Below are 22,990 nucleotides of genomic sequence, written 5' to 3'. Positions count from 1 at the left end.
AGCCAGCATTAGTATGCAAAGACCGTGAGTCGAGAGAGGGGGAGAGAGAAGGAGAGAGGCAGGGAGGGGGAAGAGAGAGGAAAAGCCAGTTGTTTTATTCATGGCTGGTGATATTATAGACTGAGTGAAAATCACATTATCGTAATGGGAAAGTTAGAGTTGCTGTGATGATGCCCTGAAGCTTGTGTGCTGATTGGGGTGTGATTGCTATCTGTATTTATATGTAGAAAGCAAAGTTCACTGCCAGTTCAAGATGGTGGAGCCTGCTTCTTCATGCTACATAATTCTTCAGTAGGGAGAAGCTGGGAGCAGCGGCGTGGGAGATGTGGTAGCCAGGGGTGGGCGTGAGTCAGCCCCACAGCACTGCTTTTTGATGCTCCTGGGGGAAACCCAGCCTCCATCTCATTTTGGGGGGGGTGGTAGAGAGTGACACTGGAAGCAGAGCACCCTGTCTATGCTTGTGCATCGTGTCATCATCCGGCTCTCTCTCTCCTTGCCCAAATAGTTCAGGTGGAGAGGAGCAGCCTTGGACCCTCCACGCTTGGGCAGGGAGGTCGTAGAGCTGCAGGTAAGCCCCAGTGGCATAAATTCACCTTCAGAAAAGGATTATGCTCCAAGGGCTCCTAAAGCTCCGAGAACAAACCTCGTCCTCCACCAGGGCTGGCACTCACGCCTGGTTACTGCAGCACAAGGGGATTTCTGTTCACCAGTTTGGGTTTTTAGATCCAAAAGTGACACCCATTAAAAAGACAGACTATTAACTGTGCATCTGTCAGCACTAACACAGAGGTTATATCAGCATCCCTGCCACCTCCTCCCAAGGACACACCTTGCAGCATGCTCCCATGTCTGCAGTGTGTGCTGGCACCCACGGGGTGTAGTCACCTCCTATTTGTGGGTCCAATGGGGAGAATAACAAAGATTCCATTTCAATGAAGTCAGAGATCTTTTTATCAAACCACAGCAGAGAGAAATAAAAATGGCCAGTGTTGCAAAAGAAAAGTGAGGGTGGGTCATTGGAGAATTGGGAAGGAGTAGAGGAAAAGGGTGAATACTGTTGACTAATTCCCTGCTGAGTTTTGGTAGGGTTTATAGTGAGTCACCCTCTGTGCTCCACTCCCACTGGAGTGCCTTCTCCATGGCTGCTCAGCCCGTGCCTCCCGTCTTGCTGTTGCATTTCTCCTGTGTGGTGAGCTGCAGCAGGGCAGAGGGAGTTTGGGATGCTGCATGTACAGGGATGCTGTGTGCTCCAGGGATACTCTGTGCTCCAAGGATGCTGCATGCTCCAGGGATTCTCCATCTCTGAGGAAGCTGCATGCTCCAGGGATGCTTTGTGCTCCAAGAGCGCTGAGTGTCTGGGGATGCTGTGTGCTCCGCAGGGATGGCTCAGCCCCAAGGTCAGTGGCAAGGACAAGTTTTCCTTCCCAGGCTGGGCTCAGCCTTGGCACTTCAAAAGACACGTGGTGGCAGCGCCAGGTCCTGGGTGCCAACCCCCTGTGCCCTCAGCATGCCAGATGGATGCTCACACTCCCAAAGAGCAGCCGTTACCTCGCCCGCTACCCTCCCGCTGAGAGAGTCAAATGTGGCTCTGGGCTGTGCCATGCTGCAGAGCAGAGCCTGCTTCAGCCCCCACCTGTCCTCTCTGCCCGGCGGCACAGCATGGGCTGGGGTGGGAGGAGGGCAACCCGGGACCTTGTGCCACCTTTGTGCCATTCAGCTCTGCCGCGGCTGACAACTGAAGCTCCAAAAGCCTCATTTCCCAGTCCTGAGCTTAAGACGCTGCTCACCTCTATTGCTCCTGCAACCTCCAGGTGGACCAGGAGGTGAGAGCACCCCACAATGATCAAAGAGGGATGAAGGTCTGCATATCCACATATACACACACAAGAGATACTTCCCTCTTCCCAGAACACTGCCTCCCTCTCTTCCTTCCCTCATCCGTTTTTCACACTTTAACCAGAATCAGCAACTTCTGTCACCTGCTGCTACCTGGTGCATCCTTCCCCGCACCGGCTGAGCCCTTCGGAGCCCACAGATGTGTGATTAACCACGGCGAGCATTGCTGGCGAGGCACCGCGGCGCACTCCCCGTCTGGCTGATGAGCGTGCAGCTGGAGCAGAGCTCCCTGGGGTCCCCTGCTGCTCGCTGCAACGCACCGGGTCGGGGGGAGGAAGGTGTCGACATGGTGGGGAGGTATTTGAGCATTAAGCCATTTCTTTTCCCTACGAGGTTCCTGGAAGCGCAGCTTTTCCTGCCTGGAAAAGCATCTGGCTGAGCCTCCAGTGGCGTTGTATAGCCTATTGCCCAACATGAGCTGTGCCGCAGGGGAAAGGGAAAGCAAACGGAGAGGTGCACTGGGAGAATGCCGGCACAAATGGACCCTGTGCTCCGCAGCTGGATCACTCTGTGCAGCGCCCGGTGCCAACGATTACCGCGGGCAGGAAGGAGAGGACACGCGGATGAATGGGTGTTTAGGGGAGATCCACGGGCAGAGGGATGGATGAAGGGCAGCCCAGATGGGTGGTGGGTTAGGGCGAGGTTCCGGTGTACATTCCCAAATTCCTCATATTAATTTCCTTTCCCATCTGCTGCAGTGAAACCAAACACTCCCAACATGTCCTCATTCCGCAGTTCTCCCTCTTTCTGACAACTCATGGAAGCAGATCGGCTACCAAGACCCTCACGCTGATTTCTGCACCCAAAACAGAGATGAACGTATGAGCGCTTGAGGAAATGGAGGAGGTTGGAAGCCCCTATCTCATAGAATCATACAAGCACAGGATGGTTGGGTTGGAAGTGGCCTTATACATCATCCAGTTCTGCAGTGGGTTGGTTGCCCCTCACCAGATCAGGGCCCAGGGCCCCATCCAGCCTATCCTTGAGCACCTCCAGGGATGGGGCACCCACAGTGGGGGAGCTGGGTGGCATCTTGCACAAAACTTAAAGCAAACCAAGTTCTTCTGCAGAAACTTTTCACTTCTGTGTGAATCTTCTTGTTATTTATTCATGATTCTGCAAAGCCCTCGTGTACAATTTGGATCTCGGCTGTATTTTTTTGACAACCAGAGGTTTGTTCTGATTTTTGGAGGGCCTGACACAAAATCTGGCTTTGAGAGCTGGTTTGGGGAGGGAGAGAGGACAGGTTGCTCCCAGTTGCTCACTGTAGGAAAAAAAGAAGTGAAGCCGTTGGCAGTTGCATGCAACAAAGAGAGGCAGAAGGAAAATGTCAGTGCCATGTCACAGCTCCAGCGGGCATGGGACAGCTCTCAGACTGAGATGTGAAAGAGCTGTTTGGGATTATGCACCCTCTGCTTCATAAATTATGGTGAGTTGAGGGGGGCTGAGCATGGCCGGGCTGTCTTTGGAAGGAGGTCCCAGCCGGTTCCTGTTTCACCCAAAGTGGGTCACCTGTTCCCTCTCACTTTCAACCTTGGCTTCCTCTCGGGGCGCTGGGCACCTCTCCACAGCACCCTGCTCCTGCTCACAACCATCCTGATCTCACACCATTGCCTTTCTTTTCCTTCCTGGGAGCCCAGCAGAGCCAGGGGGATGGATGAAGCCCCCTCCTCACCCCACTGCACCGGGGGTCCGCTGGTGCTGAGGCTTTGCCAGCCGCATGTTGGCACGGTGAAGTCACACAGCTCATCCCCAGCCGTAAATCACACCCACGCATTCCCCTAGTGGCATCATGCTCAGGACATGTCCCCCCTTGAAAAAGTGCTGCAAAGCTGCACCCCACCCCCACCTCCTCTCCTCTGCAGCCCCCACCCCAGGACTGTCATATGGTTCCTTCATGTAATTGTTGAGCACAAAGAGGCATTAAACTGTAATCCACCTCCTTGGCACTCCTTCCCTCCTTCTTCTCCTCCATCCCCACACTCCTCATCCTCCTGGGCCCATAAATCTTCATTGTGGCTGTGACTTGGGTTCTCTTTCTCTCTATCACTCTCTTTCTGTCTCCCTCTGTCTCTTTTTTTTTTTTTACAAGGTTAATTAATCAAGTTTAGGCCTGGCCCCAGCTGTTGCCACTACCAGAGCCCCCTGCCAGCCCCCTCTCCCCACCCCCAACCCGGGGGCATGGCAATTTGGGATAAATCCACCCTTTTGCAAGGAGGACCTGTCGGCCCATCTGTGAGCAAGAGGTCCTATCTCCAGGTCTCCGTACCCAGGAAGGATGCAGAGGAAAATCCATCTTCCCTCCTAAGAAAACCATGCTGTGGGCACCATTGGCAGAGCTCCTTGGCGGTCCAAATGTGAGGTTGGACTCTGTAAACAGCCTTCTCTCCAATCCCAGGTCCCCTCCCCAGTCAGCTGCATCCTCACCTGGCACTGATCCCCGGTGTTTGCATCAGCTGATGGGGCTGGCACATCCCCATGCTATGTGTCAGCCTGTCTCTGGAGGTGACCTTGTGTCTGCCCCATCAAGGACACATGGGAACATGTGGGGAGGTGGCTTGAGGGTGCTCACTAACCCCAGAGCCCGTTGCCAGTGGTATTCAGTATCATAAAAAATGGAAAGATCCCTGCTTGCACAAACTGGGATGGCTGGAACTCTTTGTCTTGGAAGGACAGAGAGCAGGGGTGGGAAAAGTCAGCCCTGCCATGGCACAGTGTGTGCAGAGCTGGGCTGGAAGGGCTGAAAGGAAAGTGGAATGCGGGGAGAGCCCAGGGTATGGGGAGATCTCAGGATATGGAGAGTGAGAAGTGTGCCTGAGCTGAGCAGAGCCCCTGGTGCTGGGGAGCTGTGGGAAAGCTGCACAGCTCCTGAAGGGCACAGGCAAAGCAGGCAATGTTGGCTATACAAAACTTAGATGGCACAACCCCTACTGACACACGAGTGCTTCTCCAGCACGGCTTCACCCAGCTCCCAGCCATGCCCGCTGGCTCAGTCCCCCAGTGTTTCCACGAACGCTTGCCTCTTGTGCCCAGCTTTTTTTGCTCCCCAGCAGCAAGCCAGCCCGTCACGCTGGGGCTGACGTGGGCCAGCAATGTGCAGAGCCCGGCAGCTCGCCCTGTGCTCACCCCATGCTTGAGATGTGCTCCCCAGCACGCAGCCCAGTTCCTGGCCCAGGCTGTGTCCTGATGCTCCTCTATTTTGCCTCCCTTCTGTGCCGCCTGTCCCTCTAAATTATACCCAATCATCCCCCCAGGGTGGACTCCTGGTGCTAATACCCTGCAGATATTTGCAAGCTATCATCGTGTCTGCAGTGAGTCATCAATAGGCTAAGCCCTCGCACTTAGCTCCTTTAATCTTTCCTTGTAAATCTTTCCCTTTGCACCTCTGCTTGTTTTCATTGCTCTTCCTGAATGTCTTCCAATCAGGCCGGTGGCTTTCGGGTCATGGGCCTGAAAATGACCCTGGTGCCTCTACTTGGACCATGGGCAGAACAGCCTGGGGCTGAGTCTGTGCTCCCAAATTCTATTGGCACCTTTCCAAAGGCAGTCTCCCTTCTACCACTCATGGCTGCGCCCAACAGCACTGATTCCAACACCACCTGAACCAACAGGGAGCTGAAAACAAGATGATAAAATCCCTTTCTATTTATTCCCTTTGAAAAAATAGTCAGGCTGCTCTCCGTTAGGCTCACAAGGCAGGAGGTAGCGACTCATGCTGAAAGTGGATCAGGATTCTTTCCCCCACAGAAAGCCAAGACACTTCTGGGTATTTTGGGTTGGGAGCTGGAATGGAGCTGATGGGGCCCATCTGTTGCTTTTCCCTTTGCGGATCAGCTGTGTTTTCCCAAGCTGACCTTCATCTGCTATTTCAAACCCCAGGTCAGCGTTCCCATGGGCCCCGTCCAGCTCCCACTGGGAACCAAACCGGGTGCTAAATACTTTGGTATCGTTTCACTATGTGCTCCTGCCTTTACTACCACCTACAGGCTTCAGGAATGAAGCAGCTTCTTCCCAGATCATTAACAGGGAGCTTAATTAAGAGCTGTCATAACACCAGGCATCACTGCTGGAAAATGGTGGCCCACTTTGCAGCCGGGTGACAGGGTCACGCTGTTCTCATTTCCCTGATGAGAACACCCTTTCTCTATCACCGACTCAGCACTCCTATCCTACCCCTATCCCTCGCTGTTTCCAAAGCTAAGCCCACAAGGACCCCATTCCATGCCAATATTGAAGCACACACTCTGACTGTGAGCACATGAGCTCCACCACCGCTCCCAGAGGACTTCAAAGGGTCGGGCCCACGTGCTTAAAGCAGAACAGGTGTTAAATAAGCTGCTGGATCAGGTCATCAGTCATCCGCCAGGCAGGGGGCACTGGATCTATCTGGAGATAATAAACTACTTTGCTACATTTGCACAGGCCCTTGCAACAGCCAATAAATCAGGCAAAACAGCTGCTGCTGAACTATGCGGAGACTTCGCCCTTCGATGCAAGTTTTCTGAAAAGCTCAGCCATGAGCCTGGCGCTGGGGAATGTGAGGCAGATCCTGAAAAGCAGAAGCGTGGATGGAAGAGCAGGTGGTGATGGGAGCTGGGCACCCATGCGCCCAGGGGGCTGCGCTGAGCCCCCAAACCATGCTGAAGTGCCTGCATGTGGCTGGGGACATCGTGTCCCCCACTGACCAAGGGCTCTTTGGGTCTGCCTAGCTTCTTCACCTGTGCTTTAAAACTTTTGGGGATCTGATGAGCTAGAGATGATACGAACTTGGGCACAGGTCCTCAGCCTGGCTCCTCAGCAGCCCTGTGGCTTGGTCCAGTTGCTTCCCTGCTTTGTGAAAAGATCCCTTTCCCATTCAACCAGCTCCTTACTGGGCCAATTTCCCTAGGGATAGGCTCTCTCTGGGCGTTAACCCCTATTGCTCTGAGCTTCCAAGGACAGGCTGCTGGAGGCACAGCAAGGAACAGCTGCAGGAGGGATGGGAAAGGAAGGGTCAGAAAAGCCTGAACATAAAAAGGAGGAGAAAAACCCATTTGAGTGGAAGACCCAAATGAGACACTACTGACTCCACAAGCTCCTCTGAGCACACCATAGGGATAAAGGGTAATATTGTTCTCCATTAGCATTTTGCTCATGATCCCAGAGGCCAGTTTCTTAGAATTGTAGAATCACTAAGGCTGGAAAAGACCACTAAGATCATCCATCCAACTGCCGACTCACCCCCACCATGCCCGCTAACCCATGTCCCTAAATGCTACATCTCCACATTCCCTGCACACCTCCAGGGACGGTGACTCCACCACCTTCCTGTGAAGCCTGACCAGAGCCCAACCACTCTTTTGGAGAATAAGTTTTTCCTAACATCCAACTTGAACCTCCTCTTGTGCCACTTAAGGCCATTACCATTTCTAACAGAGTGCAGATTGCCTTGGCCAGGGTGATGCCAGCACCCACCTTGTTCCCATATGCCTCAGATATTTCAAACTACCTCAAGCCTGGAATCCATAGGCTGGGGCTCAGCAGTCACCTGCCTAACCTCATGGCGGGAGTCAACGCGAGGTTGATTTGAAGGACAGTCTTCACTCCAGAAGAGACCTTTCAGCCAATGTGTGAGATAAAGCCACCAGCAGAGAGAGAACACACTGCACTACATCAGTCTGTTAGACAACAAGTGTGCTGTGTGGGCAGGGCTCACTGCTTCTAACCTGGGTGAGCACATCCAGCAGCTGGGAGAAGTCTTTTGACTTCTTTTGGTTCATCTTTTGAGCTCGAGCCAGCACATTCCCAGAAAGATCCTTCAGACCTTTGTTTCCTTTCCAGCTGTTTTTCTGCCTCCATCCTCCCCAAAAAAGAAAATAACAGGCTCTGAATCACTTCTGCTCCTCCAGCAGCTGCAAGGGTGTTTTTGTCCCACTGCTCACCCATTTCCTCATGAGCGTGGGTTAGTGCAAGGCTTTGGTCATGGAGATGGAAGTCTTGTGGCTACAGCAGGGATGAGAACAGAGAGCTATGGGATAGGTGCTGTTTGCTAAAGGGCAAAGAAACCCACAGCTGGGCAAGCCACAAACTGTTCTCTTGTTTGACTGTAGGACATGGACAGGCACTGGCACAGGATGATAAGCCAGGCAAAGTAGTAGGAGCATCACTAATGCCTGGGGCTGGAGTTTTCCATTTGTAGAGCTTCATAGAATCATAGAATCATAAAATAATTAGGGTTGGAGAAGACCACAAAGATCATCTAGTCCAACCATCAACCCATCACCACCATGGCCACCAAACCATGTCCTAAGTGCCCAAGTTTCCCCTGCAGAAGGAACCCAGCTGCTCCTTCCTGCAGAAGGACCAGCAGGGACATGGGACTAGCAGAGGGAGAAGCCTTGTGGGATAGTTTTAAAAGAAAACCAAACAGGAATAAAATTTGGAGAAGATAAAGGGTGATAAATGTCCATCTCTTCCCCAAACTTTTCCTCTTAGCCTCTCGCTGAACCCAATTACCTTAAATAAAACGAATGTGCTGTGATACGACAGACTTTTCTCTTTGATTAAGGACTTCCTGGCCTCATGTAGGTGATGCACACTATAACTCATGGTAAAGATGGCTGCATTTTATAACCAATGAGTTGTGTGGAGTTTAGGGCTTTCTTCCCCTTTCTCCCCCCACTTCCCTGTCTCCTTGCTCTCCAGTTCAGACCGAACTGGGTTTAACTAGGCCTGAATAATTTAATAGAGTCATTATGCTCCTGTGTTTTTCCCTTACTGTCAACTGTAAAATCCATACAGTAGCTTCGGGAAATGGGGCTAATTTGAATTGATAATAGGAGACTCTGGAAAAAGTCATCTATTGCCGTGCAATGGTGGAGCAGATGCATGCTAAATCTTGTATAATGAAAGAATATGCTGGTGTCAATTATGTAAGAAAACGACTTTACAGTGGTTTGAGGCAATGGGTTAGCATTCTGCTTGATATTATCACATAAAGAAACACCCATCAAAACTTCTCATAAATATGGAACGGCGAGTAAGATTACATTATAAATTTGAATGTTATGAATGTGTATGAGAGAGACAGATCAAAGCAGGAAGCCCACCTCTCATAACTGGAAGTGAAAAAGAGCCATATTTCAATATTTACGTTGCACTGGGAGGGCAGGATGGGATTGGGGCCGGGGTTCCCATAGTTCCCATAGCTGCTGTGACAGTGTTTGCCATGGACAGCACTGCTGGGCACTTGTCCCAAGGCAGTGGGAGTGTGATGCTTTGGGAGGAGGTGGTTGGAAGGTGGCATTGGTGCTGCAGGTGGGTTTTGTTCCACGAAGAAGTCACTGGGGAAAGGTCTGTTCACCCAGAGGGAGAGGTATCAACACAGGGCACAGCAGGAGGGGTGAGACAGAAAGGATTAGCAGAGTATCAGAGGGGATTTGCTTCCCATCAGTTTCCCAGCACGTGCTGGAGGGAGGAGGCGCTGGGAGTGAGGGAATTCCAGGGCACAGACTCACAAACAACAGAACTAAATTCAATTCCTCATAAAATGCTGCAGCAGTGGATGTGGAGGAAAAAAGGAACTGGGGATCTCCAAATCCCCAGGCACCCCAGTAGCCACCCACACCTCTCATAGACACTCTGGGGTAGGTGGAAAGGGAAGCAGAGCCAGGCTCCTTGCACCAAAACCAGCTGATGGCTGAGACCCGTTGTTTGCTCTGCCTGGGCTCCAGCTGGCCGCCTGCAGCCCCGGCCCATCATACGCTGTCAGCGCCATGCACCCAAGCTCCCGGTGCAAGCAGGAGGCAGGTGGGAGGCATCAGTTCACTGCCATTCCCTCATGCTCCCCCAGATGTTGCTGCCCTCCACACTAGGGACAGCTGAGTGCATGCAACCCAGGGCCACCCGAGCTGCCACAGGCTTTTAGCATCAGCATGGAGAGACATTCATGTGCAACTGTGCAGCTGTTGCGGTGCAAAGGGCCAGCTGTGAGTCTGGGGCCATCTGACCCCATCCTCAGCATTTGGGCTGTCCCATGCTGTCCCTCCCTGGCTGCCCTTCTGCTGGTCATTGCCAGCCTTGGAGCCAAAGGAGCAGAAGGGAACATGCCCTGCAACACTGCCAGTCTACAAAGGCACCTTCAGCAGCAGGTTGTGCTGCTCTAGGGCTGGTTCCTCTAGGAGATGTGGGGAGAGCCATGGGGATAGCATTGTTGCAGCTGGATTCGCCCAAACTTACCCATACCTTCTGGTGCCCCAACCTCCCTCAGCATCCAAACCCACATCAGGTTGCAGGATCTAATGCAGAGACGTTCATCTGCAATGTGCAGGTCTCGTGACGACTGCCTGGGAGACACAGCAGCTCTTTGGCCATGCAAAAACTGCTCTAGATGCCACTGGAAGCTGCACACCAGAGCTTGGGGTGGGATGCGGGTTCTGCATTGGGGTAGGCAAGATGCAGAGAGCAGGATGAGCCATAGGATCAGGCTGAATGAGACCTATGTCCTTGGGGTGAGGTGTGTCTGAGGAAGGGACACAAAGGCAGCAGAGGTCTGAAGGAGGAAAAGAGAAACATGACTTTGAGCAGAGCTGTCCTACTACCTACCCACAGAGAAACGGCCCTCAAAGTTCTGGTAGCCCCAAAGATGGGTGCCAACATGTTCCTGCTAGCACAAGTTTAAGTCCTCCCTTGGACAGGCTGTACAGAAGATCGTAGAATCATAGAATCATAGGGTCATAGAATCATAGAATCATAGAATTATAGAATCATTAAGGCTGGAATGACCACTAGGATCACTGAGTCCAACCACCAACCCATGCCTGTAACCACTCAAGACCATATCACTCAGTGTCACATCTACCCTTGTCTTGAACACCTCCAGGGACGGTGACTCCACCACCTCCCTAGGCAGCCTGTGCCAATGCCTCACCACTCTACCTGAGAAGGAATTTCTCCTAATATCCAACATGGTGCAGAAGGCTAAAAATCCAGCTACCCATTGAGGCCAGGAGCTGGAGCACATCTCAGCAGAGAAGCTGGCCCACCTGGCTGAGAAAGGGGAATCCCAGAGCCAGCACCTCCATCAACAGTGATACATGAGAGGTGTCCATCCTCAGCAATTCCCAACTTCACATAGGAAGCAAAACTTGGACTGAAATGGCTCTGCCTTGCACAAGCATTGACTTTGGATCACACCAAACCAATACGGTGGTTGTTCCATCCTCTCTTTGCTCTGATGGTTGCAAACCTGCTGCTTAATTCCCAGCCTGCATTTCTTCCCTTCTGCTTTAGCCTTGTTTGCTCCAGTGCCAATGTCCTCTTTTAGCTTCAGTGGCTCTTCCCTGCTGTTAACCCCGCTGACGTATTTATGGATGGCAATCAGATCCCCTCTCAGCGGGTGTCATGCTGGGCTAAACAAGCCGAGCTCATTCAGCCTCCTCTCTCTTGAAGTGGTAAGAACGTCACACACTGAGGCAGTGCAGCTGCTTTGCTTCCACAGCCAGGTGGGAGCACATCTGGGCTGGATTCGTGCCATCCCAGCCCTATGCCTCACCTGCTGCCATGGCCTTCCAAGGAGTGGGGCAGGTGCTTGTCTTACCCATCCCCTCCAGGATGAAGATGCCCCTAAATGAGTCACCCCAAGCAAGAGGCACTTCCAGGAGCTTCTCTACAGCCACCCTAAAGCCTTGCTTGCTCCTGGACACCAAGGACTAATTGCCTAGTGTGGATCAATCCTTTATGGCGTATGAAGATGCCCCAGCTCTGGCTGGTTGGATTCGCAGCTGGTGTAAGCCACGCATCAATGGCTGGTTCTGCAGAACCAGGTGGTAAATCATGTCTGGATCCCAAAACAGCTGCTTAATCTGGCTCCAAAGAAATCCAGTGGCTGATGGTGGTCCTCCTTCCTATTGCTCATCCTTTGGGTTCAGAACTCTGCACCCATGATATGGGTCACGAAGGTGATGATGATCCATGACGATCCCTCTCCTGAGCTCTCCAGAGCCCCCAGTCTCAGCGCAATTCCCCCTGGGTGCTCTTGGCTCTCCTGGGCAGCGGTATGGTGCTGGTCAAAACATGACTTCTTGTCTTAATGTTGAAAAAGTAGGATGCTTTTAAATCTTGAAATGAAAATGAAATTAATTAATCTGATCTGCAATGAGCGTTCCTTGAGGGCTTTCCTGTGCAGGTAGTTTGAAATCAGTGAAAGAAGAGAGGGAAAAAGATGGACATTTCTAATTAAGTGTTGCACATCTGGAACTCTCAGACTTCCTTCTCCCCTCTGGATTTAGTAATCTGCATTTTGCAGAGCTCTTATCAGCCCTTTGTTGTGCTTGGTTTTGTACAAGCTTTCAGAAATGGTAGTCCTGATGCCAGTCCAAATCCCACAGCTTCAGTTCTTACACAGCCAAATGTTTCTCAAGTATAAGCCTGGATTTACTCCTAGAAAGATGTTTCTTGCCATCTCTTTGTGCAGCATCCCTCCCTGGTTTCCTCTAAAAACCCTCTTGCTCAGTTGCAGACCCATTGCATAATCCACAAATATGCTGGCTGTGAAACAGAGGTGGTAATTCCACCTTGCCTAAGCAGAATAGTGTTTCATTAATTTTATCTCTTGATTTGCTGTAGTTAAACTCTTCTGTGGGCTGGTTTAGATGTATTTCCTATATTATAAAAAGTGTAAGCAAGTTCCTGGCCATCCAATTCTTGCAACAAATCTTGCAACTGCAAATGACTTTTGCAGTATTTATTGGAATAGGGCATTGTTGTAACCATCAAAAAGAAAAAAAATAAAAAGAGACGTTCTAATCTTCATTCCAACCGCATTTCAAGGCTTCAGACCTTAAGCACATTAAGATAGAGATCTTTATCCCAGCTTTGTCCTCGCTCAGCTGGATGGACCAAGCCTAAAGCCCTGCAGTGGGAGCACCTGGTCAGCTGGGTTCCTTGCCGCATTTTGCCTCTTTTGCCTTGGTATTTGAGATGAGACAGAGGACACCAGCTCCCCAGCCATTTGGAAAGCCCTCACAGTGGTTTGATGGCGTGGCTGGGAAGCGTTGGGCTGTTGGCTGCCCTGGGAGCCATGCCCACATGCCCTTCTCATGTACCGGGATATTTATAGCTGCTGATGGCAGGAATTCATCTGGGACCTGCCGGGAAGGATAACAAGTTTCTCTTTAGGAGGAATGTTCCACCCCAACAGGAGGAGCGAAGAACAATAAAAAATGATTTATTTCCTCGCAGCCACCCCAGAGCGCGGCCCCATACCCGCGCCAGGAGGGCTGCCAGCAGCCCTGGCACAGCTTACCCTGCATGGCCAACCCGAGGTGGCACCGTCCCGTGGCCCCATAACCCACCTTGGCTCCCCAGGTTGGGAGTCTCGCACCGCCTTCACCAGAGATGAGCTGGAAGAGGTGGAGCAGAGGGAGGGAGGGCTTATAAGACCATTTCCCTGGGCCTTCAGGCACTTTCTATTTACATTCTTTGGAGTAAATTACCAAGCCTTAGAAATTTACAGAGAAATCGCTTTGATTCTTAAACTATATGAATGAAGCTGCAGATGGAGAGAGTAATGGCTTAAATTTATTAGCGTTCATAAAATTGTTGATGCTAATTTTCAGCTGTACACTAAGCAAGCAGTCGATGGGATTAAACCAGATCCCTTATTTAAACAAACTCGCAAAATGTAATTTACATCTAGTTATTGCTCCCGACTCTTCTCAGACCCCTTCCCAAAGCTCCCTCTAATGTTGCCAGGTCGGCATTGCACCCTCTCCCGTGGAAGAGATGCGCACTGTGTTTCTTCCACACATGAAACTCTGCAGGCTTAGTGAAGATTCACTCATTAGTTGCAGAGTGCCTGATCTCACTGGAGTCCAAAGGGACTGTCAGGATGAAAACTAATTGGATGGGAAGAATCTGGCCATCCTCAGCCCTAACCAGTCACGTGGACTAATCCCATAAGTGAATCTGTGCTCCAGCCAGGAAACAGTGGCACGGGACAGGGAACAGGGTGAGAAAGATGATCCAGGTTTCTGACAGCCACGTGCAGAATCCTTATTCCCTGCCCTCTGGTGCCTCCCTATGAGAGGAGTCTGTGTTACAGAAATTCTGGGCGTCGCTGGAGGGTGGAAAAGCTGCAGAGGATAACAGGGCTGGCAGAGCATGTGGAAACACAGGGATCCCGTGGCAGCTGCTAATCCTGCTCCCTCTGGCTGTTAGGGCCCTGCCAGCCGGACCCATGTGCTGCCATCCCATGCCTGCTCGCAGCAGTGGGCATCCAGCAGTGGCACCTGGGTGCAGCGGGGAGATAGGGGAGTGCAGCTGGAGATGGAAGGGCAGAGGGATTCTGGAGACACCTGCGCTTGCAAAAAAAGCTCTCTATGTGGCACGACTTACTCTGAAGAAAAATGTCTGTGGTAGAACTAAGCCAAGGAAAGGGAGAGGTGACCAAATCGGTGATGCTCACACCCTCGGGATAGGGCTGCACTCAGACTTCCCTCCCTTGTGATCAGGCCAGAGCAGTCCTCAGATCCCTGGAAGCTTTTTCCCTGGTGCTGGGGCATACAGTGAGCTGTTTCTGTGAGCTGAAATGTTTGGAATAACCGTGGTTTCCCTGTGTCTCTGCAGCAAGACAGAGGCAGAGGGATAAAGCAGGAGCAGAGGCTTGTCCTGCAGCCCATTCCCCTTCTTTTGAGCCATGCTGGAGCTTCGCAAGGACAGGAAGGGGACAAGGATGTGTAGAGGGCATCTGCAGCCTTCTCTGTCCAGGGAACACATTTGCATTTGACTGCATCTTCTGCAACCCCTGGAGGGATCCTGCTGAGAATATCACTGCTTGGGACACCAAGAAGAGGCTGAGGGACCAATCCTGCCCTCCCTGAAGGAGAAAGACATGGAGGTAAAGGCAGGCTGAAGGCATAGGAGCTGCTCCAACAGCTCCAGTGGGATCATCCTCTGGGCTTGGGTAGTGAGTGAACAGGAGACCAAGGGCAGATATGGAAAGCCAGTGCAGCACCTCCCCTCCCACCACACTGCTGAGGGCTGATCAACCCCGTGTCACCTTACAAGCCACTTAATCCCTTCCGTCATGCTTCTCAAGGAAGGGGGTGTGCGGGCCGAGCCTTGGCTGCCACCAGCTGCCCCAAAGTCATATGCCGAGCGGCTGCGTATGACTTTGTGTGGGGGGACATGACTGACACCTCGACTTTCCCCGCACCTGGGAATGGCCCAGTCCTACAGCGCCAGCCCCAGCTGGCTCTTTGATCTCAGCAGGTCAGAAGCTGGTCCCCCTCCGCTCCAGCTTTGGAGAGGATCATTCTGATTTTGTCTGGGCATCTCACATCCTGGCAGGTGTCAGTCTTGGCTTCCAAGATGCCTTAGAGGGGGAGGTGGGAAAAAAGAAGATTGTAAAAATAAATCAAGTGTTGAAAACCCACGTCTGTGCCCACCCTTCCTCTCTCAGTCTGCATGCCGGGGCCTTGTCTGATCTCTGGAAGGGCCCTCTGACATTGCCACCAGCCCTCCTCAGAGCAGCAACGCACCTACTGCAGGAAACATCACCCTTGGTGTTTCTAGATCTTACTGTAAACTGCCTTAAATACAAGGACATGAACAGAAATGCAAGGCAGGTCACTTTCCTCCCACCCCAATGTCCCATGCATTTTTGAGCTCCCTTTTGAACCCCTGTAAGCAGCTAACACCCACATACACAAAGGCAAGGAGTCCCGCAGGTTGGTTGTACACAACACAAAGAATTTCTCTTCCCATTTTTAATCCTGCTGCTTCCACTTGGCAGCAGTTGCTACACTGAAAGAAAGAGCGAATAATCATTCCTTATTTCCCAGTTCAATAGCACTCACCTCCGTCACCCAGCCTGTCTCTAGTCTTTCACTGCCTGAAGGATCTCAGCTCATGCTTGGTGCAGATGCCGCCGCATCCCCTTGACCATCCTTATAGCCTTTTGTTGTTTCTCATCAAGTCCTGCTAGGTCCCCTTTGAGCGGGGAGACCAGAACAGCACTCTGAGGCTGATTGTTCTGCTTTGCTCGCAGCAGGTGGGACATCCAGAGGGCTGTGTGCCATTCTTGGCATCACACTGCAGTGGAGATAAATGCTAGGAAAATCTGACCTTGGGAGGCAAATTGAAGGAATTGCATTTATATTGCCCACCCCCCCAAAAAAAAGAAAGGACCAGAAGGCAGCAAGCAAAAATATTTTGGTATATAAGATTTTTATACAAGGACACAGATGGATTGCTCTCTGTATTCAGTGGAGGGACGGGACTAGGAGAGCAAGGCTCCATTTGCAGCAGGGATGATTTAAGTTGGATGTTAGGAAGCTCCTTCAACTCTAAGCACACACAAATCCAGGAGCAAGCTGTCGGGAAAGGATGGAGTCTCTTTCACTGGCAGTATTATTTACAAGCAGTTGGGCACCCATCTGTTGGGAGGGTTTGAGGGGAGCTGCCTTGCAAGACTCTCTATCAGGGTCCCTCCAGCCTCACATTTCTCCTTCCATGTTCCCTCTGTCGAACCATTCGGCTTGGACAGACCGTGCCATCCGGGGGCTGGAAACACTCTGCCAAAGGGCCTGAGGGAATGAGCAGCACTAAGAGGAAATCTGTGCAAATCTATTATCTGGAGTCTCTGCCGAAGGCAGGGAGGGTCTCGGTATCAGGCGCATCCCCAGTGGGAACTGCCTTCTCACCTCCCTCTGCTCCCCCAAAATGTCACTGCTCTAATTACAGAGGAAATCGCAAAGGAAAACTTGCCTGGGGCAATGTGAATTTTGTTCTTGCAGCCCTACTGCCTTTTCTCTCTCACTTTTCTATGGGACTTCTTGGGAGCTCACAGACCACAGGCTGAAAGCATTACTGACAGTTTGTGGGCTCATATCCTTGCCAGCATCATAGCGTCTGAGGACAAGCTGAGAATCAAAGAATCATTAAGGTTGGAAAAGAACACTAAGACCATCAGTCCAACCCCAACCCACCCCCACCATGCCCTCTAACCACGTCCCTCATCTCCACAATTCTTGGACACCTCCAGGGACCCAACCTCCTCACCTGTATCACAGCTACTTGGGCAGCCACTCCTCAGCTGCCTAGGGGAGATGGGGCGGACAAACAAACAACCTTCTGCTATCCAGTGCACCTCACTGAGGACATTATTTCTAGTAGGGACGGTATCAGCTCTGCCAAGATCTGCTGGCGCCCCTCTCCTTCTCCAGGTTTGTCAGCATGGCCATTGCTGCACAGTCATTGCAGTGTGCTCCCCCTTCCTCCTCTCCTTGCTTATTCAAGGCATAGCCACAAAGCAACCCATCTTTTTGCACTTGTAAACGCATTTTACAGAGTTGTAAATGTTCTTATTGATTCTTCAGCCTTATTATCCTCGCTGCTCAGCTAAGAATTAACTTCCATTTGAGGATAAATTATTAATCAGCCTTCCCCAGGTCTATTTCATAATCATTTCCACCATCCTTGCTGTCACATAAGAAGGATTTGCATATTTATTCAGCCACTTTTCCCCAGAACAGTACGCGGGAGCCCATGTTTACCTGCAGTCTCTTAAATCACTTTCCCTACCTTATAAAAGCATTGCTTTCAGAGAGAGCAGGCCCAGCACAGTGCAGTCCAAGTCCTTCTGATTCATTTACTTTGTGGCATATTTTTGCAGGCTAATCCTTTTCTTCTTCACTTCTCTGCTTTTTCATTGCTTATTTATGACACCCTGTAGGGTAAAACTGTGTGGTTTGTTCAACAACCCATAACAAAAATACACAAGCTTCCAGCCTTGTACCGACTGTCTCCGGTCCCCAGCCCTGCTTACACAGGAGAGGATGTTGAGCTGGTATTTTGGCTCTGGGGACTGTCTTCCCCAGACGGTCAGAGATGAGCAGACCGTGTGCCCTACTCAGTGCATGGCTGTGTTTCTGGGGTACAGGGGTAAAGAAATATGGGGACGGTGGGGAGAGAAGGGGATGGAAGCATGGTGAAGCTAATGGCGCTCATCTAGAAATGGCCATGGTAAGTGAGAGGAAGCTGAGCAACATTAAGGAGTGGTGTCTTACGCAGCATGAAGGAGGCCACACTACTGTAGCAAAACCCCAAGAGGATGGCTGGGTGGACAGTGAGCAAGAAGGTTCACCTAACGCTGTCTTCCTCCTTGTGCCACCTCCATCATGGCTCCCAATGAGGCTGCCATGTGACGAGTGAGTGCACAGGCCAATTCCTTCCAGCAGGTGGTAGCAGGATCATATGTGGGTATCCAGACTGGGACCCCAGCCAGATGCTGCATCACCATCTCATGGTAAAGGCAGCGCCCAGGGAGAATGGCCACCAAGAGAACAGCACCCTGGGGGACCACAGCCCTCCCCTGGTGCTCAGGCCATGGACAGCATGAGCTTAACAAAGGACTCATCATTTCCGCAGGGAATTCATACACAAAATGGCTGGGAGTTGTGGTTGGCCATGGTCAGTTGGGTGTGTTGGCCAAAATGGCGGCTGTGGCACAGGCCAAGATGGTAGCCATAGCAACAGGCAAAATGGGAGCCAAGGTGCAGGTCAAGCTGGCCACCATGGTGCTTGGCAGGAACTGATGTACAGCCCTGCTTAAACTCAGCCCTGTTATCCTCAGGTTCCACATGCAGATCTGGCACCAAGGGACGTGGTTAATGGGCAATACTGGTGGTAGGTGAATGCTTGCACTAGATGATCTTAGAGGTCTTTTCCAACCTCCAACCAAATAATGATTCTATGATTCTATTATTCTAAGTTTGGAGTGCTTGGAGAGCAGCTCTTCCCCCTCAGACCTCACACCCTGTTCTCTCAAAAGTTAACAGAGACAAAGGCCTTGGCCCTACCCACACCCCTCAGGACCAGCTCTTCTCACCATGTCCCTCCTCAGTTCTCCTGCCTCCCCTGTGTATACCCCCAGCTCTTGGCAAAAGGACACTGCAGATAAATTTCCATGTCATGTTTTTTTTCACTCTCTCTAAAAGTAAAGATTTAGCTCTTGTGATTGCAGAGAAAGCTGAAAAATATGATGTGAGCACAACGGGAAGAGACTGATCAATAGAAATCAAACACAGCCATTAAACAAGCGGCTGAACAGAAGGACCCGGGTGGCTGAGCTGAGCGTGGGTTCGTTTCACAAGAAGAGACAAAAGCAATCCTTCTTGGAGCTACGCAAGGTGAGAGTCAAGCAAGCAGATCCATCAGGAGAGTGGATGGAAGGAAAGGCAGAGAGCTGCTAAAAGAGGCAGCTGTGAGATGAGCAAAAAGTGAAGATCTGTAAAATCCTGCTGGGGACATTAATGAGCAGCACTGGATTGGATGTAATTGCTTGGTGAGCCTCTCAACAGCCAGATTAGCATACCATGGCATCCACAACCCCATGATGGAAGTGTGTTGAGGATGGTAGGCCAACAGCAAAGCGTCACCTGAATCTGCTTTGCCTTGCTGGGAGTAGCTAGGTATACGCACTAAAATATATATATATGTGTATATGTGTGTATGTAGAGAATGAGGATCACAGAATCATAGCATCATTAAGGTTGGAAAGACCACTAAGATCATCACATCCTACCACCAACCCATGGCAGTGACCACTCTAGACCATATCACTCAGTACCATATCTACCCTTGCCTTGAACACCTCCAGGGGTGGTGACCCCACCACCTCCCTGGGCAGCCTGTGCCAATGCCTCACCACTCCTTCTGAGAAGAAATTTATCCTAATATCTGTGATTCTTTCTCCTCCTTAACAACTTTTGAAACTTTTGGATAGTCTCCAAAGATTCTGTCAGAAGGGAGGAAGCCTCAAAGATGTGATGTTCTGGCAGGATTTAGGAAAATACGCACTTGGGAAAAGGAGGTTTGGCTCCCATTACTGTACCTGTTTTATGAGACCCTAGCTTGGGTCCTGATGGTGGGGTTTGCACATGTTGGGTGCTGGAAGATGGGAATAGTAAGGCACAGTGTGGACTGTTTGCAGAGGGAGCTGTGGGAAGAGTGTTGCTGCATGTGACATTTACAGATCTGCAACATATGCTCCATCCCACTGCAGGCCTGGGCTCTCCTCCGAATCAGCTCCCAGCCTGTCTCAACATGAGGTTAAACCCTCACTCTGGAGCAGGAAGGCAGAAAAGCAGCAGATGGAACCAATCGATTTGCCACCCAAAAAATGATCAGTTGGTGGGGACTCCTCTCCATCCAAAGGCAGGGTGGGAACATGCAGGAAAGATCAGTGGGCAGCCCATCATAAACCCTGAATGTATTTCCAGCCATAAAATGCTTGACGTGCCTTCAGAGAGGCTGTTGAAATCCCTGATTTGCAGCTGGCATTCATTTTCCATCGCAGGTAGTAAAAAGACTTGGCCAGAGTGGGGTCCATCTCCATCCCCCAGCCCCGCAGCCGTACCACTGGGACACATACACCTCCTCCCGCTTCCTTCCCAGGGCTCTCCTTTCCCTTCAAATGTGGATCCGGACCTGGGATTGTGACACAATGAGCAGGAGTGGCAATTTCAGGAAGTGGTCGGGCCCTGTAAATCCTGGTGGGGGCTTCCCCTGTCAGAGGAGCCATCCGGGGCGCGGGACATGTGCGGGCTGAAGTCACGGCTGTTAGGGAGGTATTTGTTCTTCAGGCCCCCGTGGGCAAGCCGGGTTGTGGTAACATCCCTCGAGCCAGGATCTGGTTGCAGCAATAAAGTTGGGCGGGTTGGGTTCCTGGCTGGGCAGGAAGGAGTCATTGATCAATGCCACCCGTCCTTCCCACCTTCCTCCCGCCCCGGGGAGGATGTAAGGGATACCGGGAGGAGTGGGAAGGAAAGCTGGAATGGTGGGGAGCAGAGGGTGGCACAGCCAGGGCAAGGACACAGGGAGGTTAAGCACCAACTGAGCCAAGAACAGCAATGTCTCCAAATCGGGGCTGCAAGCGGATGCAGTTTGGTCTGCAGCCATGCATCTGCAATTATAACAGGGACCAGGAGGGAGGAGGGTGTTAGAGCTTCTCCATCCGAATGGGGGACATGCTCAGAGGACATCCCAATGATCTTGCAACCCCCCAGGTGCCCAGGCTGCAGCAGCTTTGTGCCTCGTAATGCCCCGGCGAGCAGTGCTGGATGCTGATGGGAGCACTCAGCCATGCCCTGTCTTCTGGATGGGTGCACCCAATGCACCAGCACCATGTCTGTGAGCACACTACAAGTGGACCTGGGAGAAATGCAGAGGCAGTTCTTTGTCCTCTGGGGCCGGAGAGACAAAAGGGGACCCTGGTCCAGGGCAGAGAATAAGGTAACGTTGGCGAAAACTAACTCTGCTACTGAGATCATTGATAGATACACTTGTGTTCCCACTGGGGAAGGCTTTGGCTTGTGGCCTGGGACATAGCACCTCTGACAGCTATTAAAGCTTCATTGTTTTTGATCCCAACCAGATATTACTACTATAATGAGATTGATATTACTAATACAGCTAACCATCGTAATACTAATAAAACAATATTGTGCTCCTCCATCCAAGAAGCTCAGCGCTTTTAAAGGAGTCTCAGTCTCATGGCATCCATCCCACTTCTGGAAAGCTTATTTAGACAGCAGCAAAGCCTCCTCGCCAGCTTTGTGCAGAGCAGCCTCCTCCAAGGTGGAACACAGCAGCTATTTATGAGCAGGCAATAACCATCCACAGCAATCTGGGCTAGGCAATGAACACAAATACCACATCCAGGGCAATTGTAGGGGTTAGAGAGAAGATAATGTACCAGGACACTCTGCTAGGCTTTTAGGAGACACATTTGGGGATATTTTTGCAGAGCTCAGATCCATCACCAAGACCTGCTCACCAGCACACGGCTTCTGCTGGCTCCGAGGAATGCAGAACTAGTTAGCAGCACTGGTGTGAGTGGGTCTGAGAGGTCAAGCTGGGAAATGGCACATTGTCAGAAACGTCATTTCAGAGGCATTTCATTGCCTTTTTCTTCAAGTGAAAAAATTCAGAAGGAAATGAAGCCTATGCGTTTTTTCACTCTGATTTGAATTTTTTGCCTGCTGTTTTTTTAAACAGCTCTTTACCATCCCTCGGCTCCTCATCCTCTTCCAGTGCATCAATCACAGCTCGAAACCACTGTTCCTCAGCTTTTGTGACACGTCATAGGAACTCAGTGCCCCCTTTACTCAAAAAGGTGCAGAACAGCAAAATGAAAATGTGGTGGCTTTCAGCATGGTAGGGAGAGGAGGGCTGAGGGATTCTGTCCTATCTCTGCCTCCTTGCTGCCTGAGGAAGAACAGGAGCTCACCTGGTGCCCTGGAGACAGATTTCCAGTGGGGAAGTGGCTGCCACCGTGCACGTCAGGAGTGATTTGCTCAGTGAGAGAGATGAGCACCTCCAGCTCTGACAGAAGGGGACAGGCAGAGGAGAGTGCGATAAAGCTTGTGCTGGGCAGCAGGACCGCATGGCAGGGAGAGACCCTGGGCTAGGGGAGCACCCATGGCTCTGTGCTGGGGACACTGGAGCTCAGCGGTGGCTCATGGGTCCATCTGATGCCATGCTAAACGTCTTCAACAAAACCCGCTCCCATCTGGAATAACTTTTGAAGAGCTGTTAGCACAAAGCTGAGACCCTGCACGTCCCGTGCAACCAACTGGATGTGCTCAGGAGCATGGTGTGTCACCAGGCACATCTGCTGTGCTGGCTGCCCCACAGCCTTCCTCTGCACTCAACACAGAGCAGCGGGATGGGCTTCACAATCCCAACCACCGGACAAACTCGTCTCAAGCTTGCCAAGCTGAAAACACTTCCAATTTTTTAAAATGTCTTTTCAATGTGAATTCAGTGCTGGTGAAAAGCATTGGTCTGCCAGCCCTGGACAGCAACACAACTTGCTTATCCACAGAGCTGTAGAGGTTCTACAGCAATAGTAGTAATGTTCTGTTATTTGCAAGGCCAGCTATGCAGCAGTGAATTCCCATGCAGCTCCCAAGCAGAGCCCAGCTGCAATGCACGCTGCATGTGGGTGCATGCACAGCACTCCGTCTCATCCCAGCACACAAAATTGTCGGGGCCGCCAGCCCTCAAGGTCCTTCCCTGACCGCTCTGGCTCAGCAGTTTCCCAGGGCCA

The sequence above is a fragment of the Numida meleagris genome, chromosome 5, assembly GCF_002078875.1.
Source record: "Numida meleagris isolate 19003 breed g44 Domestic line chromosome 5, NumMel1.0, whole genome shotgun sequence".
In the NCBI taxonomy this organism is placed as follows: Eukaryota; Metazoa; Chordata; class Aves; order Galliformes; family Numididae; genus Numida; species Numida meleagris.
Note: the sequence above shows the minus strand (reverse complement) of the source record.